Genomic DNA, 14,824 nt, shown 5'->3' on the forward strand with positions numbered 1-14,824 from the left:
CATCTAGGCTGTATGCAGAAGCCAAAGCTTGTGTGAGACAAGTCATTCATCGCCTGGGGGGAGAAGTCCAGCACAGAGGGTGCAGGAAAGCAAGAAAGGTAATAAAGCTGTTCAAAAAGGGGAGAAGCAAGAAGAAACCAGTGGGGTTTTGTTTATTAAGAACAAGCCCATAATAACATCTAACATGAGGTTAAACTTCTGAAGAGCATGTTAGTCACTTAGGTAGAATTAATTTTGCTCTTTGACAAAGATCTGATACTAAGACCCTAGCTTAACAGTATTTAATACATGCAAAAAACCAGAACATTTCCAAATGAGTTATTCATTTCCACATAGTGAGAGATAGCTTATTACGGCCAGCATCCACTGATGCACTGGAAACCTGATGTGAAAATCTATCTTCAAGCAAGAACAGGCAAGTGAAATGCTTTCAGTTGGCATACTCTTGTTCCACAGCTCTCAGAGGAAACAAGAATGCCTTCTGAAAAGTAGATTAAGCAACCAAATCTGCAAGGGATCAGCACCAGGTATGTGCAGTTCAGCCTCTGGCACTGGAACTGTGCAGCTGTTTTTAGAGACCTCAACCCAAGTCATTCCCTGGGCTCAGGCAGGACTGGATTATACAACAGTACAGCTCAGCACTTGCTCATAGCAACAACTATGGGAGAAGGTCAGCAAAGATATGGGGAAGAAAGGGAGGAAGAAAGGAAGGACACAGTAACTGAAAGGGTTTTACATCAGCACCATGAGATCACATGCTCAGAAGTTGACCACTGTTTTCTGCAAGAGAAAACTTTGATTAGGCTTCTATAAATACTGAAATCAGCTCGCAGAGGTCTACCTCAATCTTGGCAGAAAGCAGTTTGTGCTTTAGAAAAGAATTATTTGAAACTCAGCATATTTGGGATTTGAGAGTGTTTATTTCTCTGCTAGAACAGCTGCAGAAACATAATGCACTGAGTTTACAACTGGAGTGTTCTTGATTTTGTGCATCTGAAGCCTAACACAATGGGTTAAACAGATATTCCAAAATGCTTTCCAAATTGCCATCCAAAAATATCAGAAGAGCTGTCTCTCTCTTTCTTTTTTTCACGTGTCACTGCTATTATTTGGAGGCAAGAAGAAACTCAGTACTTACAGAAAGCAGAACACTGGAATCATGCAGGATTTTATCTCAGTGCTTTGAAGATGCTATAAGCATTGAGTGTAAATATACTGGCCAGTTTAATCAGTAACATAATAAATGCAAAGGAATAAACTACATTCAAGAAAAATATATTTAAACACATTCAGGCAGCAATTGTGTGGCAGAAGAAAAAAAGATGCGCCAACAACATACCTACATACTTAACACATCCTTAAATGAATTAAAGTGTTAAAGTGACTTTCTGTCTAGTAGTATGCTTTGACTTTTGAGCTTCCACTTTCCTAATCTTCCCCCCCCTCAGGTAACAGGTTTTGCAGAAAGCTAGACTACAGGTCTCCACTCAATTTATGTTTTGGGACAGAAAAAAATCGCAAAACTAGATGCTCCTTTTTAACCAATAGACCAAATGGTTCAGTGAACAAAACTCACCATCTAAAAAAGCAAGAGTCCCAAAACTATTTGGCGTATAAAATACAAACCTGACAGCTGACCCATAACTGCCTTTTTCATTTTAGCTAATTCACTCAGCATTTATTTTCAGTCAGGACTCACTGAAGAACTGCAGTTCTTATCTAAGATGATCGGTAAACTCTCCAGCCAGGATCTCTTTGATCTCCTGCATGCTCTCTATCCACATTATCACTGGCAATGCTGCTGGTCTTCAAGAACACCACCTGAGTCTAACTGGAATTCCACACATTATCTGCTAGAAAAAATTTACCCTGCTTAAATTAACCCTATGGCAGTTTACAAACAAACCTGAAACAAAACAGCCCACGGTGAGCTCACAAACATGACCACCCTGGCATGACCCCCCTGTGTATTCTGGGACAGATTTCTGAAATTATATGGCCTCTCAGAGGCTCCTAATGGGAGCTTTGTAGTCATCTCCTACTTCTATTTCCATAGGATGAATCTGTTGTGAGCCTGAAATGAGCTTTGCAAATTACACATCTGGTATGAAGATCCTTACGAGTATTTATTTGTTCTAGTATCTACTTCTGGGAAAAAAAAATACTCTAAGTGTGAAGAATTGTGAATCTTCAAAATTAATTAGCACACTTATTTGCATTAAGATTCAAATTTTGTGCCCACTTTGTTTTTTCTACTTACAATCACCTTTATATTCTGTTAGTGGGAGAAAAAAATACTTTATAGCATAAAGTTCAAAAACATACATTTCTTATTTGTACAAGAATATACTACATCAGGAACAAAATTCACAATTACATATACAGCCAACTGAGCAGATATTACAACATTATTACATCCCAGAACATTCTAATAGAGTCCTTCATTTGGGCAAATTATTTCCCAGAAGCCCTGGGAAACAAAACAGTTCAAAAGGAAAAACTGGCAAAATCAACATTAGATAGTAGTGAAAGGATAAACTTGTACTTGCCTCCATCATTTGCCCTTTAGCATGGCTGACCCACAGCAGTCCCTCCACTGAACAGAACTGCAAAAGAAATTTGGTATGAGATATAATAAGGAAACTGGAGGAAAGATATACATAAACAACAAAGAAAGAGCATGATTCCAACTTTAAATTTTTTTTAGTTTTTTTTTTTTCCATTGAAATGCAAGTGCCCCTGGAAGCTGTCCTATATTTAACTCTTCCAAATAACTGAAGGGATACAAATATGACTGAAGTTAAAACTGAATCTTATGGAGTTAATCAAGAAGTTCTTGTAAAGGAGCATTTTATGTTGGGGTTTATGGCCACCACCATAGGCCGAAAGAAGATGAAGATGTCAGGGCTCCAACCTGCACCATACAGATACTTTCTTCTTCTCCTATTTAGTCATTCTCCATGCTCCCAGCCCAGGTCAAACAGCTGGCTCTGGTGTTCACCTCACAGGAGGTAAAAGCTGTGAGCATTCGGACACACTTGTACCTGCCACAGCTCATTGCACAGGCAGCTGCTGACCCCCCTGCAGCTCCTGCCTGTAAATTTCTGCAAAAAAACCAAAGGCCAGGTGCTTGCTAGGAAATGACAAGAGGACAGCTGAGACCAGACATGGTGACCACACTTCTCCAGGCAGCCTCAAGGACTATTCTGAAACACAGCCAGATCACCCAGCTTTTCCAAAGATGGTCATTAACTCAACCAGCTCTATGAAAACCGGGAGCACAGTATTCTTCAGATGAACACCACAAGAACTCTGCACAAAAGGGGTATTTTGACTTTTTTACTCCACATCAGATTCCCACCTCCAAGACAGAAAGAGAAGAAGAAAGGGTTACTCTGATCCACTGAAATGGGATGCTAGAATATGAAGAAAGTGATGACAGCAGATATTAGGAACTTGGAAAAAATGAATGAACACATTTTTGAAAAAGATCTTCATACAGAAGAAATTCCATTTCTATACTAGCATGAATGAAGAACTAATATAATGTGTGAAGTACTGGTCACAAGAGGTGTCACTAACAGAACTTCAGTCACTCTATTTGTCTACTTGTTTTTTTAAGTTTTAATGTTGTTATTTATAGTAAGAGCTTTTGTCAGCAAGGTCTTCAGAGACATGACCTACAGCATTACAGGGCCTGCAGATCAGCAGCTGCTTTTGGCTCAAATTGTTTCACAGCTGCCATAGCTCAGAGTCTGCGTCCCAGAGCGCTCACAGGTGGGCACTAAGATGCATTAGCACCAAAATCACCTGTACTGTCCATCGTGTGAATCACAGCCCCCACCAATACACCACCAAAACTCCCATTTGCTGTCAGAAGCTCCATTTTCTTCTGAACTTTGAGAAACTATTGCATGGGGCTAATCAAAATTCCTTTACTTCCATGTACTTACAAAGCACAGACATCATCTTGGCTTTGATGTTTTTTGACAATTCTTCCCACTCTTTCATTTTTCTTTATCAAATACTTTGTAACATGAACATTTCAAAAAATTTGACAAGTATCAGTCTGAAAACACTTCTGCCCCTCAGATTTTAGACTTTATTCAAGTGAAAGTTTACTTTAAACTAATCAGTTTAATTAAAATTAAAATCACAGTTCTTTGTAAACAAAGTCTGAAGCTACCACTGAAAACCAGGTCAGAGATTACTTATCTGCAGCTGAAGTACTTGTTAGAGAAACAAACAGCACAGGACTGCAGAAATGGGGAAGAAGAATTATTTTCAAGGAAAGTAAACAGGAAAAACTCTGCCTTCTCACAGAGTATTTCAAATACCTTTTACTTATGCTGTATATGAACCCAGCATGAACACCATGAACCCAGAATAATATGCTGCAGTACAATTAGCTATAGAATCCTCACATTCTTTTTATTTCATAAACAGGTCAATTTAACAGCTCACTATAGACTTGTCATCACAGTTGGCAGGGATCTTAGGAAGGAGATGCTTCCCACTCATCCTATTTGGTAGAAAAAAAGCACTTTTCATCAGTTGTTTCAGAATAGAAGCGATTTTTGCTAAGAAAAAGCCCAGCTTAGTTTGAGAAATCCCAGATTATTTTCAGAAACCCATCCCAAAATGGAGTCTGTATCCAGGCAAACAGTTTAGCTAGAAAGAAAGAAAGACTAACAAAGCAAGTCACACACTGGAAAGCCACCTGTTACGGGAATTGGGAACCCTAGCAAGTGATTTATACCCAAAGGAGGATTAAGATATTTTAAAAGCATCATTGCTCAGCAGAGCAAATAAAGAGAGAAAGTTCTGGGTGTGTTAGCAGCTAATTCTATCAGCAAAAAGAACTCATGAGAAACCAGAATGGGTGTGAAATTCAAGGGGGCTGTCATCTGGAAAACATTTAAAGAGGAAGACATCAGTAACAAAGTAAGTAATTTGACTCAAGAAAACGGGATAGTAATATGACTACCCAATATCTAGAGAAATGTCTATATTTAGCTATTAAAACAGAACAATTCTGAAAAAGTCTGAGTGGAGAATTTGGGCCAGAATGGAAGAAAATGATATAAAAGAATTAATTAAATACAAGAACCTTAGGTAAATGGTAGGATGCAGGCAGAAAGAAAACAGAAAGCAATACTATCTTTAATGGGAAAGATAGCTACAGTTTTACATACATAATTCTTCATCCTCCTTCTCCTCCAAAATTCACTCAAGAATTTTTTTTTTTTTTAAATTCTACTGAAGTCTGAAAGAAAAACCAGAAACACGATATATAGATACACAATGACCCTCCCCAGGCCAAGACCAGAAAGGGAGTATGGCTGAGAGCACTGTTAAAAGGAAAAGGTTAGCAGTGTGTTTAGGTATGAATTACATGATTTTTAAGATATTCAGGGACAAAAATGGCATTATGTGTGATCCCATGCAAAACATTAAATGTTTCTTCTAAAATCCTCACACGTCTAAAACAGCTCTACATAGGCCAGACTGGTGGTTCTTCTGCAAAGTTAGAAGCTCACATCTAAGGACCACCATCAAAGATGAGGCAATTTTCCATGTTTATTTGAGTAATAGTAACTCAAAGTGGCCTAAAGTTGAGTGACTGGTTTTCAGAAATGGTTCTGCTGCTTTGGAGTACAACCGATTGCCACTGACATCTTTTCTATCGCTCACATCTTTTCCACCCCTCTCTGAACATTCAGTAACTCAGTGGTTACACTTGAGTTACAGCTTGAATCAAAGCTATAAAGTAAAGATCAAGACTTCTCCAAAATTACTAACCATGCAGAGGTACCAATATGTAATCATTCCATGTTTGTGATATATTAAAATCTCATGTGAAAACCAAAGCAAAATGTTTCAGCTGTATTTCTATAGCTGGTGACCTGCCTATTTATCAGAAGCCTTTCCCAACTGTACTGCTTCATCTAGAGCTGGTGTGCCATGGAATCTCACTGTGGGGCAATGCTGCCTGTTCCACAGCTCAGCAGAACTTCATCCTTGATGAATTCCTTAGCTACATAAAGTATTTCTAGGTTTATATTAACATAAAATGTGAGCAGTCCGTGAATTCACCCTTCAAATGCTCCTAGATTATGTTGAATTATTATTATTTCCATAGTTTTCAGGCAAATCCCCTCACACAGAAAGATCAAGAAGCTGCCTAAAGGTTATGTGACACTTTTACAGCAGAGAACCAAACTTAAAATTTGCTCTTATAAGGTTAATCTTATACTTCTGTGATTTCTCCTGTTGCCACCTTCAGATTCATTTATGAACAGTGTACAGCAGTGTAACTGGAACCTACTCAAACCACTAACAAACATTATTTTCTGGAAAAGGCTCCATATAGGCTATTTTCCATCACATTATATAAAAACAGTGCTTCAGGAAAGGTAAATGAATGTTCAAGAAAGATTTCACTAGAGTCTTCTGATTAGTTGACATTGACAATTACATATATCATACACATTTTCTTGACTTTTTTTGTGAACATACTTAAAATTTGGGAGACAACACTAGAAGTGCAGTCTGCAGGGATTTTAGAAGAAAAACAAACTGGACAAAGAATTATTATAAAGACAGCCTGCTTTACTAGGCTCAAGAGGAAACCTGCAATTCAAAACTGAGTGGTCTGCCACAGGAGGGCTGACAGTTGACACTTTCACTTAATTAAGTGGCCTGTTTCAGAAAACTGACATCCTCACCCACTCTTCCTTAAAACCAAACTGAAGTTAAGCTAAACAGCAGCATTTCCTCTAAAACAACTCTGCTTTTTGCAAAAGCAAAAAATGTTGCACTCATATTTATGTGTTCTACAAAGCAGCCAAGGGCATGCTCTGAACTCAGGGCTTCACTGAGGAACACTGAAGGGACATCTCCAGCCACAGTCCAAGCAGGGATCTGAAGCTGTCCTTTCACAACACAAGTACAACAGAAGTGGCCATTTAAGAAATTTCCAACCTCTTTTGTCCCCTGGGGCTCATTTTCAGAAGAAAATCATGGCATTCAATTTTAGGTTTTGTAGGCACAGATATTTCCACGGCTGAGATATAAACCAATACAAAAAAAAATAACTCTTATTTGAAGGAAGACAGGACTGAGGGACAGATCTGACCATAGACCCAGTTATAACAACTTTGGAATAAGGTTAAAGAGAGGAAGTAGACAGACAGTGTACACAATTACTCCCAGATGGTGTTATCAAAAACCTCCTATCTGATGCTATGGCCATAACAGCTGCAGAAACAGGAATTCACATGAGTTTCAGCAAGGACTCATCAGAATACAAGTGATTTCACTTCTACAGTTCAAATGCTGTGTTTTGCAAACAGAGAAACTTCCTCCCCTAAAGGAAAAGACTGAATAAGTGTTAAGCAAATATTCTAAACAAAGTGTCTTCCACAAAGAAAAGAATGGACTTAATTCCTTGAAGCATCTCAAATATTTTAGTGGTCAGTTGCTCTCGTACTATTACCTTCTCGTATTAACATCTGCATTATCTGGATCTGATTCTTCAGTCTCTGGAAAAATGCAACAGCACTAGGCCACGGCAATAATTTCGGCAGGATCTTTTCAGGAGAGGAAGGGGTGGAGGGGAGAGATCAAAGCTGCTCTTATCTCCTCACTGCCTGTCTGCCAAGAGACACTGCCACCCTTCTGTGTGTCAAAGCTGACTCAAATGTCAGGAACAAGAGAACCATAAAGTGGAAATACAGGTATTTTCATTCCACTTCCAAGGGAACACAAAAGGTTACACTATACCTATTCCTAGCATTAAAGAGAGACGTCTAAGCATGCTAGTAATACAAAGAAAAGAAGAGATGGCCTCTCATTTTAATTCCTAGCAGAATTACCTGTGATAATGCCAGCAGAGATGCTGGCAAGATTTAGCAACTCTAGCTCTAAAAGAAAGGTTTATTCCAGGCTTGGAGTTGTAAGGAGGTTAAAACAAGTTAAGTTAGCAGGCTTGTAAAGAAAGATATCATCTACCACCAACCCACACCCTACACTATGTGTGATTTTAACATGTGCTTTTAGCCCTGAATTTTGGAAAGTATCATATTTACAATGACTCGTGAAAGAAGTAGAACTAACCTCACACAGAGTGGTAAAACAGTCCCCCTGATGACTCAAAACCAGCTCTTTCAACCAGTATTGTTTAACATGTGACACAAATCTGGCAAGACAAATTCTGACCAGAAGTCAATAGTCATCGCTATTCTGACTGTTGATGCTGCTCAACCACTGACAGCTTCATCCTGCTCTTCAGAAGAAAACTCTCCCTCCTGATCCTTTTTCAAGACTGTGAATCTAGGGAGCTTTTACTTAAGTGCGACTCTCTAAAAAAATTGTATAACAGTAGTGGCCTATAATCTGGGGCCAGTTTGTTTACATGGCCTTTTCTAATCAAGCACTAGCACATTCCTCCCCGCAGGACTACAAACAAGATGTTCAGGTTGCCCAGCAAACACTGCTTGAAGTCCTTCAGTCAGCACTTGCAGGAGGCTGGGAGGACCTATCAGTAAAAGACTACCCCCACCCACACCTTCTTACCTGTTTCCAATGTTAAAAACCTGCTATCAGCTGTCAACAGAAACAGGAGACATGCAAAAGGTGTTTTTGACTTGACTCATTACAGCCACTTCTTCCAGTCCCAGGTAGGCTCAAGCAGAGCTTGAGACAAGGAACAATATAATTGCGTTCCTATGTACCCTAACGAGTAGGAACAGCATCAGCCTGGTCTGTGTATCTCACAGACACCATGTGAAGAGAGCCATGGGCACCTGCCCTGCAGCACACAGACAGGCTGCCAGGCCTCTTTTCAGGTGCCAAGGAACCAGCCCAGCACAGCCACAACTCCCTATCCCCTCAGAGCAGCACCTTTTGGAACAGGACCCATGTCAGCCATCCACCAACTGCTACCACACAGACTTGTGAATTCCCTGCTTTGCTCACTTTTTGGACTTCTGCAATAAAAATACTGATGCATATCTATGGTCCTTTTCTTCTATTAGATCTTATCATGCATTTTAGAAACACAAACACACAAACTGCACAAACACAGCACAGCAAAGCAACCACTCACAAATATGCTGCTCTTCAATATCCACCTCCACATCCAGCTGCGCAGAGGCAGTAATTTGGTAGAAAGCAATTGGGCTTGACTACTTTGTTGCCAATGGGAAAAAAGAAGTCATGCATTTAAAACCTCAGCCAAAATCAGAATGCTTCCTCCCACATTCATGGTAGAGTCCACATAAAAAACCCACAAATCTTTACCCGAAGCAGCACAAGAAGAGACCAGTCTTATTTGAAATAAGGCTGAATTTTAGCTACCACTGAGAAGGTGCGGGCTTATAATCAGAGCCAAAACCAAGACCCAAGTTAATGACTCCTTACAGAGCCATTGTGCAACTTGGGTTTCTGCCAGAACACCTGTTTGCTAGCTGCAGAGCAGCTTTGCAGCTGGTCAGGCCCCCAGTACAGGTACATTACAGGAATTTCAGTACATGGGTGGTTATGAACACCAGCTACACCAGGTGGGTCCTCCCCAGGGGCAGAGCTTTCCCTTCACTGAACCTTGTGAGGTTCCTGCCTGCCTACTCCTCAAGCCTATCCAGGTGCCTCTGAATGGCAGTACTATCATCAGGTCTATCAACTTCCCATCTTGCATCGCCTCCAAAATTCTTCACCTGGCCCTATTAATATATTATTAATAAAGAGATTGTACAGTACTGGACCCTGTACTTCTCTAACTGGAATTACACCAGAAGCATTTAAAGGACTTCAGTAAACCAGAACCAAAACTTTCAGCACAACAAACTAGCTGAGAACTAACTCGCACAGCAAAAGCAGGATCAGACAAGAACTGCTCTGCAGAGCAGCAAGCAGCCACTGATACAGCCTCTCTCTCTGCTCCTCTTAACACAGGATGCTCTGCAACCCAGGCAGTCAAACTTCTCACAGGTATCCAATGCGTACTAGCCAAGTTCTTCTGTTATGCAAAGGTATAACACAAAACGTATTTAGGAAAAGGAAAATAAAACTGTGCATATTGGTTATTTTCTATGCTGTAGAAACAGCCAAGGCTGTCCATCTCTTGTTACCTGGGTGGGACAAACCCGCACAGCAACAAGGCAAATCTGACCCAGCTCTGCTTGTGTCTTGAACATCACAGGCATTTTGTCTAATGAGACTGCTCCTTTCTGGAAGCAGAGACCATTGTGCCAGCACCTGTGCACAGGAAGGCAAGCAAAAGAGCCTTCTTTCCTAACCTTCATTCCAGATGTTTCCAAATTCAAGGCAAGTACTCTAACTTCATGTGAGTGCTTTACCTAAGCAAATAGAGCAACCACCATGGCCACCCAGGCACATTTCAATGACTACTGCGTGTCTGTCACTTCGACAAAGAAAATTTCTGCAGACCATGGCGGTATTTAGGAACTGAATGGGTGAGCAGTGGATACAGCTTTTCTAAAGACAATCTTTTGAGTACTCCCACAGCAGGTTCAAGGTCACCCACCATAAAACGCCAGCTGGGTATTCTGGTGCTCCTACAGCTTCACTGTGTACATATAAATTCTGCTGCTAAAACCATGCAAAACAGTGCACATCAGCCTAAATCTAGAATACCTACACCTAGAGCTCTCTTTGCCCTAATCAGATGGCCTTCCCCTTCCATGTGTTCTAAGTCATAGCAGGCATACATACCTCAAAAGTGCTCAGGGCAGCTTGTCTCTTTGCATAGGTATGCTCACAGTTGTAATCCAAATTTCATCAACAGATGTCTAACTTTAAAAAAATTTAGAAGTATAAATCCCAGAGGAAACAGGAAAGTCAGGGGAGGGAAGAAGATATGATTTATCAGCTTCTACACTTGCAGACATCTGCAGTCAGTACTGTAAGTCATTTTCAGAGTAAATCTTGGCAACAAAGCTTCTTTGTAGAGGAGAAAGACCTGCCAAAATTAACAAGCATAATAAGAAATGCCATTAATACTTGATAAACAATAAAACAGTAGACATATTCAGAGTCCCCTTCAGAGAAAAGAATTAACTCATTTGAAATACTGGGTTTCTGCTAGCTTTGACGTACTTAAAATCAGAAGGAGCCTCTGAAGTTACCTCATACTCTGACTGCTTTAACCTAACAAATTATCTCAAGGAGGGAAATCCTCTAAGCATTCAAATAAAGTTTGATCATATCAGAGCATGCAACACTATACCACATCACAGATTGCCCTGATTCAGACAAACCTTTCCAGCTCACCAAATGCCTTGATGTTCACTGAGTATTTTGCCACAGGAGTGGCTGTGTGACCAGTGTCAGAGTAAAGAAGTAGGCTGCTGTCCAAAATGAGGACCAACACAGAGTGTGATGGAAGCCCCAACACAGCATGCACATAAAGTACATACTTGGGGGACCTGCATAGCATAAATGTTCAGGAGTGTTGGCAAACTTTTGAACTTTTCAGGTTTGGATTTAAGTTAATAAAACGTAAGCATTTTTGGGACAGAGATCTCCTGTTCTGTGTTTGCATTTCACATGGTGTGTCAGATCTAGCTTCCAAATCAAAGTTCTCAATCTTATTTTGATAAAAGTATTTTGTATTTTTGGTACATGAGTCTATAAATAAAAAGGGTGAACTAGATTTGAATTACCATTAAATGTTTCTGAAAGTTTGAAGACATTACATTTTGCAAAAATATATTTAACTCTACACAATTGATTGTGTTCTTCTTTCTTTTTTCCGTAACAGCTTGGCTGGAAGAACAATTTTGAGAATTTGGAGCTTAAATTCAAGTCCAAAGAATCAACTCATTGTGCTGTAACAATATCCAGGGTCTCAATTGCTTAGGGGAGTTAAGTATTTTCAGTATTTAATCACAGCAGAATACTGAGTTTCTAGGAGTGCAGACAATGCACTGCCACCTTCACATTCCATTTCATTCAGCCATCTTCACTCTTTCCAGGGATGTCAGTTTATCCTCTAGGAAACATTGTGCCAAGTTCACAGATTTGCTGACCTTGGAAGGGACCTCTTGATGTCACCTGGGCCACCCAGGGTTCATTGCCTACACACCATTTTCACAAGTCTTGCTGTTGAGAGACCACCCTGTTCCTGGCCCCAGAGAGCTCAAGTCCCCATGAGCTCCATCCCCCACAGAAAGTGCACGACCTCTGTGCCAAGCAGTGTGCCCCAGCAACCAGCTTTTACCAGGCCTTAGGGGACAGGCACAGCGAAAACCATTCCCTCTCTTTCACAGGTGAGGAGACTCCAGGTCTATCAAGAGGCAGCCAACCAGCCAGCTCACTTGAGAAACACCTTGTACTTGGTGAATTCGGGTGCCAAAACCCAGCTCTCACTGGCAGACAGCTACAGAACCACCTGAGGAGAACAGACCACAACAGTAAACGTGCTGGGGAAGCCAGTGGAAAGGGAAGACTCCTCCTCCAGAGCTCTAAGCAAAAATTCCTAGAAACCAAGCCCAAGATATTATCACACCAAGTCTTTTTGAATGGTTCAAAACAATTCTCAGAAAGACCAGAGAAAACACTAACACAAGGTTTGCCTGACTCCAGAGCATCCACAGTTGCCGGCTCACAGTCAGGCACAGACCATTCACCCAAGCAGGGCAGGAGCAGACTCACTAGATAAAACCCATTTCGTGCAGAAGGCACATCTCTAAAAAAAATCCGTAGACTTCCATTGATTTCTATTTTGTATCTGAATTAGACATAGGTTTTAATTACAGGAACTTCAGCTGTGATTAAATAACATGCGAGACAGCTCAAACTATGACACAAAACTGCTTGGAAAACCAAACTCAGCAATGTGGCAAATTTTATGTGGTAAATGGAGGAGGGAAACCCCAAACTTTATGGAAACCTGAAGTTCTAATTTCTTTCTAAAGCAAATTCCACACAAAGTAGATCTTTCTCCATCTTCAGTTTGCGTCCATATTTTGGATGGCTTCCAGACGACCTGAGTGGGTTTATCAGGCAACAGAACTGGATGCAGTGTATACAAAGTTCCGACAAACTTGTTAATTTGGTGCCAGAACCCTGTGTGGCTGCAGAGCTGCTGAGCAGTGCAAGCCCTGCAAGCTGGGGAGCCCCACTGTCCCCAGACAAGAGAAGAAAGAGCCCCGCTGGAACCAAGACAGAAACAGTCCTTCCAGTGAATACACCTACTCACCAGGCCTTCCTTGTGCCTCTAGACACTTCCAGATGGACCAAGAATTGACCCCAAGAGAAGGATCACGACCAAAAATGGAGTCACCTGCCCCATGTTAATCTTGAGTAAGACAGAGTCAGCGGTGAGCACCAGGGACAGCAGCACTTACTCCCTGGGATGGGGAGAACCCAGTGGCACTGGCTCACTACAGGTCAAGGCATCACTACTTCAGTGACCACACCAGTAGCCTGGACTGTTACTAAGAGCTTCCAACCTGCAGAAACACCTCATTTTAAGGTTTGTGGATGATGGACACTGTTTACTGATGCAGTGGCAATTACATTACCTTCTTCTGTCTCTCCCTCTCTTAGCCTTTGACTCAGATCTTTGTATCTTCAGTTCAGACCTTTACACCTCCAACCCACCCAGAAGCCTCATTAAGTTTCCCTATTGATGAAGTTTTTTTAGTGAAAGCGACGCCTCCACCCACCATGGGAGTTTTGCTGGCCACCGCATTTGTCACTAATGCACACCAGGTACTTCCGTGTCTCCAGTGACAGCAGCTACACACAAGTCACAAACACAGTGTCAGCTCCAAGTCTCGTGAATTTTGGCACTCATAAATCTTCGAAGCTACTGCTTTACCCCTTAAGCTCTTTAAAGGCCTGTCACTGACAATCTACTTTTAAGTCGACAAATTCTGAGCTCGCCATGAAATAATTCGCGTCTTAACCATCTCATCAAAGACAGCCAAGGTGAGCAGGAACCAGTGAAGCGAACACGCGCCTCAGCCCGCCCCAAACTAGCGCGAGGGCCGAGGTGGTGCCTCGCGAACCTCCGGCACAGGCCACACGTGCGTGGGGCGGCTCCCGGGAGGGCCCGGGGGCTGTGGGGGCCGCGGGAATCGGGGCGATCCCGGGGGCCACGGCAGGGGCCGAGGGAGCCGCTCGCCACCGCCGGGCCGGACATCGCCCCGCGAAGCCCGGGCCCTGCGTCCCGGACGACGGGCCGGAACGGGGCGAGCGGGCCGGCGGGGCCGCGACCCGGACAGAGAGTCCGAAACCGGCCGCAGGAGCGGGGGCGGCGAGAGACAGCCCGGCCGAGCGGCGGGTCTGGGGGTGGGTGAGGCGCTGGCGAGGGGCGCACGCGGGGCCGGCCGGGCGGGGTCCCCTCGCCCCGTGCCTCGGTTCCGGGTGTTCTCCCGCCCCATTCCCGATCCCCCTCCCTCGCCGTTCCCGATCTCGCGGTTCAGTCGGTCACTCACCGGCCGAGCGGCGGCCGCTCCATCCCCGCGCGCCGCCACCGCCCGGCCCGGCCGCGTGACGTCGCGCGAGAAATAGAGCCGGGCGCGCGCGGTGGCGTCACCTGCGGGGGCGGGCCCTGCGGTAGGGCACGCCCTCCCCATGGCGCCTGCGCGGTGAGGCCCCGCCCCAGCAATGCTGCCGCGGTCACGTGCGGGCTGGGCGGGGTCACGTCACGGCCTGGCCCGGCCTGGCCCGGCATGGCCGCCTCCTGCTCCCGTTCCCATTCCCGTTCCCGCTGGTCTCTGCCCGGCCCGCTCCCGTTCCCGCTCCCGTTCCCGCTGGTCTCTGCCCGGCCCGCTCCCGTTCCCGCTGGTTGGTC

The 14,824-nt window shown here is 43.1% G+C and overlaps 1 long non-coding RNA gene across 1 annotated transcript; it reads right to left on the reverse strand.

Annotated features, from left to right (window-relative positions):
* Window positions 1–537: 537 nt before the first annotated feature.
* On the reverse strand, window positions 538–14,528 carry LOC311158675. Its single transcript, XR_014616480.1, has 3 exons — window positions 14,466–14,528; window positions 10,735–10,981; window positions 538–2,606 (listed from the first exon to the last, which is right to left on the reverse strand). It is a non-coding gene; the product is annotated as an uncharacterized lncRNA (long non-coding RNA).
* Between the last annotated feature and the right edge of the window lie 296 nt (window positions 14,529–14,824).

The sequence above is a fragment of the Fringilla coelebs genome (assembly GCF_963513975.1).
Source record: "Fringilla coelebs genome assembly, chromosome: 13".
In the NCBI taxonomy this organism is placed as follows: Eukaryota; Metazoa; Chordata; class Aves; order Passeriformes; family Fringillidae; genus Fringilla; species Fringilla coelebs.